The following is a 5,171-nucleotide window of genomic DNA, read 5'->3' on the forward strand; positions in this document are numbered from 1 at the left end:
GAAGAGCTTGGACCCTGTGAAGGATAAGGAGGCGGGTTGCTCGGTTGTTGATACATCGGGGACTTTGAAAGCCCGACCCCCGATTTTCTTGGTTATTGTTCCATCCCCCTTGGTTGTTGCCTCCCCAATATCCTTGACTATTGCCACTCTAATTTCCTTGGTTATTTTGACCATTCCAATTTCCTTGATTGTTTTGATTGTTCTAATTTCCTTGGTTGTTTTGATTGTTCCAATTCCCTTCATTACCATGAGGTCGCCATTGTTGTTGATTCGGGCCTTGAGACTTATTTCTTTGCCCTTGGAAGTTGTTCACATATTGTACTTCCTCCTCTTGGTCATTGTAAAATTCATCGTGATCGAACCCACTATCTTCTTGCACATAATGTTTCGCATGGTTTTGCACTTAGGACCCTTTTGCCTTCTCTTGTTTACCATCATATTGACACCCTTCATTGCATTTACTTGCTTAGGACCTTGAACTTGTTGAAGTTGAGCCTTGGCTAATTAATTCATTATAGTGGTCAACTCGGCAATTGATGCCTATGATCATGCAATTCTTTATGTAGGTGAATCACGTTTGGATCACCTTGAGGAACATTCGCTCTACTTTGCCGTGCCGATGAAGTATCTTCCATTTCATCTAGGATCTCACAAGCTTCCGCATATAGCGTTGTCATGAAATTTCCACCGCAAAGTTGGTTGACCACGCATTGATTGGTAGTATTGATCCCCCTATAGAAAGTTTGTTAAATCATAGCCTCTGTCATGTCATTATTTGGGCACTCTTTCACCATAGTTCGGTACCTCTTCCATATTTCATGCAATGGCTCATTGGGTTCTTGTTTGAATGCTAGAATCTCGTCTCTAAGAGTAGTCATATGCCTGGGAGAAAAGAACTTGCAAATAAATTTCTCCGCCAATTCATCCCATGTATGGATGGAATGGTTTGGCAACCTTTCTAACCAATCCAAGGCTTTCCCCCGTAGAGAGAAAGGAAATAGCCTCAATCTTATAGCATCCTCAGATACGTTGGTCTATTTACTCCCCCAGCAAGTGTCCACAAACCCTTTCAAGTATTTCTACGCATTTTGATTCGGAGCCCCGGTGAAGAATCCCCGTTGCTACAGGAATGTGAGCATAACATTTGTGATTTGAAAGTTGCCCACCCTAATGCGGAGAGGAACTATGGCACTTGCATACCCTTCATTCGGCAACACTCGATGTAGAGCCTCTCTTGGTGGATTTGGGGGTGGAACAGGAACGTTGCCTTGAGGCAGTCGGCCTCGTCTATTTGCTTGAGGTTCAAGAGGAACCTCTTCAACTTGGTCATCTTCCACGTCCACATCCCCCAAAGGCATGTTTCCGAGAGGATCATTATTGTTGAGAGCCATTGTTTCGTCTAAAATTGTTTCGCCAAAAAGATTAGTAGCACGAAAGGAAAATAAGACAATTCACACACACAACCAAATATATAACTAAATCTGTTTTTATGCTCCCCGGCAACGGCGCCAAAAATTGATCTCGCCCAAGTCACACCTCAAATTGGGGTTGTAAAGCGATCGACTGATAAAATAATACCCAACTAGGAGTCGGGATCGAATCCACAGGGAGCGTAGATGGGATTAGTGGTATGTATTTGATCTAGGCACGTGAATTGTCTAAGTTGCACTTTCACAAACTTTGTTTTGATTTTACTTCTAAAATTATACTAAGGATTGCAATTGAAAAATATAAAACAAGAGAAGAATGTTTTTATTGTTGTTTTTCAAATATGTAAAAGGTCTAGGGCTGTGACTTCCACCTAGGTGTCTGCCTAACGGGTTGTGGGATTTAGAGCGAGTTTTGTTGGTCGGGGTGTATTATAGCAATCAATACTCAAATACTCACTCAATACCTATCGGTAAGAGAGATGTTTTGCCCAATTTGGCTTTCTCAAGTCCAAAGGAGTATTGAACTAAATAGTTGACAAATTGTTCAAGTCGGGTTTTACTATCTCTAGGTTCAACCCTTTAATTAGGACTATCAATCTCTTGATTTCATCCCAAACTCTTTTTAGACAAGTTTTCCTAGACTAAGTCTCTCTTTCTCAAGTAGAGACCAAGTCAAATAGGCTTGAACCAATATTTGCAACCATTAATTCTACAATTATAGCAAGAACTAGGCTAAATAATACACACCCAACCATAAATAAGCCCTAAATCAAACACCCATTAGATTCCCACATTAGGGTTGGTTCACAACCCTAGCTAGAAATTTAGCTACTCAAAGTGGATAATTAAGAAAATAAAGAAGAAAAGATGATAAAACTCATATTGAAAGATAAATAGATGAAAATTCAATGTAAAATCAACAAGATGAGCTAAAGTTGCCTAAAAGAGTAAAGAAAAACGGCTACAGACTTTCTGATAGTCAAAACTTCACCTAATTTCGTGAAAGTAGTCTATTTATACAAAGCTGGAATTTTCGAAAAAAATTTGCCCTTTCGGAGGTTCTGCGATTGCACAATTCTATGTGCGGTCCGTACTTTGCTTCAGCTCTTGACAGGAGTTGGATCTGCGGCCACACAATTCTGCACTGCGGCCGCATTTTCTTGAGTTCTGCGGACCGCACAATTCTGGGTGTGGCCGCACATTTGATTTCTGCGGCCGCATAATTATATTGCGGTCCGCAGTTCTTGCTGCGCTTGCAGATGGAACTCTCTGAACCTTGACTTTTGCGGCCGCACAATTATTGTGCGGTCCGCACCTTACATTGCAACTCTATTAATTCACCTTTATGTTCTGCGGCCGCACACAAAATTCTGCGGTCCGCACTTTAGCTTTTTGTGCTTGATTTTTGTCCTTGTTCAAAAGCACTCCTCTTGAGTTTGATTTCATCGTAATGGCTCATTTTTCAATACTCCTGCAAGTAAGCATATTTTATCAGCTTTCAGGAATACCTTTAAATATTTTTGAACTAAAACAGAAGTCAAAAGGCGCAAATAAGTAGTCAAAATCTTCACTTATTATTCGATATTTAAAAACTTCGGTTCGGTATTCGGTTTATTAATTGTGTATACCAAATACCGTACCAAAGTAGTTCGGTACGGTTCGGTATTTCTTACTTTGGTTCGGTACGGTTTCGATATAGTTTCGGTTTGATACATTAACGGAATAGATGATATAGATGGAGTGTACAGTAGACTGGACGTTTGGACACGATGTGCTAAGCTAGATGTTGCCTGCTAGACAATACTCATGGCTGCTGTGTTTGGTTTAATATTTATGTTTTATATGATATTTGGAAGAAATATAGCAACAGCAAAAGTGCAAAACCAATATTCCAAGCATCTGCCATCTATGATCTAACAAGTATCAGCAAAAATCAGCCAACTAACGAAATAGAGTAACATCAAAACGCCAAAACCAACATTCCAAGGCTCCAAGAAAGCAGTCCTTGCATCTCCTAAATGGATTCAACGCTAACTAAGCAACTAGCCGACTAACGAGGCTAATTAAAGTACAGAAACAAAGAAAGCAGCAGAATTAAAGTACATTAAACAATAAACACATATGACTAGAGAAGTGGTCCATTCAAGCACTTCTTTAAACGAGCAGCAGAATGCAACACAGCAACAACATCTAAGGGGTTAAGGAATAGAAAGGGAAAAGGGGGTAAGAACGGATACTGCACGTAAGTTTGCCTCTAAGCCTATAAGGGATTAGGGAATTAGAGGTCTTGGGGAGTGGGCTTAGGCTTATTGGGCTGGAAAATAAAAATAAAGTTGGGTTGGGACTAAAATATTTCGGTATACTGAAATACCGAAATATCAAAAAATCAATACCGTATATCGTACTGAACTACCGAAATACCGCAATTTCTGTATCGAAATACCGAAAAAATCAAAACCGAAATACCAAATTAATTCGGTTCAATTCGAAATTCGGTTTTTCGGATTTTATGTCCACCCCTATTGAATTCAGTTGTATTCAAACAACAAAAACAATCAAGAAATAAGGTGTATACCGTTCTATTCAATTCGACTGTATAAAATATATTCAGTTCACAAATATTCATTATTCACTATTATACATTGTATTCAATTCACCGTATTCAATTCGACTATATTCAAACAATAAAATATCACAAAACACAGTGATATTCGGTTGTATTCAAAAAATACAGACCTTCGGAATACATAAATACATGCAAAAAATATATTTATATAAAAATATAATATATTTGAGTGTATTTATACATAATACAATATATTTGTATCTTTGTATGTGAGTCGATAGCAAAGAGAAGAAGAAAGTTTGTCGCAGATGACATTTTCTGGCCAAGCAAAATACATTGTATTAAAACAAAAAATAGAGATGAACAAAAACTTGGCGCCCTCAAATCTTGTCCAGCGTGAATATCTTATATGTTGACTATGAACCTTCAGATGTGGATATCTTATATGGTGTGGGTGTTACTTCTTCCAATGGACTTTCATGTATGGATTTCTCATTCTAAGATTCAAAAGATTATGCCTTTGATGGGAAGCACTTTTGCTTCATTGACTTACTACTCTCTCACTAATATGGATTCGCATGGCTGGTGCATCAATCTCGGGTCCATAATAAGTAATTGATACGATAAGAGAGATGATCAATGATTTTTAAAAAGGGTGAGAGATTTGAGAGAGAAGAGAGAGCATTGAGAATCTTGCTGTTATAGAGAGAATGAAGAGAGAAAGAGAAAGAACATAATTGACATTTTGCTATAAAATAGAAAAGGTAAGTATAAGTAATAATATTTTTAAATTATTTTAGTTTATAATAAATAGGGTGTAATAATTTGCAACAAGAGATAAAATTTTCAACATTAAATAACTAAATAAAGAAATTTCATAATCAATTAATGCATAGAGCTTGAATACGTGTTATACATATGCTGCTCAGCACATGCCTATCTTTAGCTGATCACTGGCCTGAAAGATCTATACGTATGGACGAAACTAATTGTAAAATGTCCTTAAAAATAATATAAGACCACCATATCATGTCTAATTTCGGTGAATAATTTAATAAAGATTTTTTGAAACTATCTGAATAAGGAAAGAGATGACGACACTTGGCTGATTGCTTGAGGCTAAAGGTGCTTGTATAAAGAGACTTTGACACTTTTTTCTGTTTATATTTTCGTGT

This window comes from Nicotiana tabacum, chromosome 12 (assembly GCF_000715075.1).
Source record: "Nicotiana tabacum cultivar K326 chromosome 12, ASM71507v2, whole genome shotgun sequence".
Lineage (NCBI taxonomy): Eukaryota > Viridiplantae > Streptophyta > Magnoliopsida > Solanales > Solanaceae > Nicotiana > Nicotiana tabacum.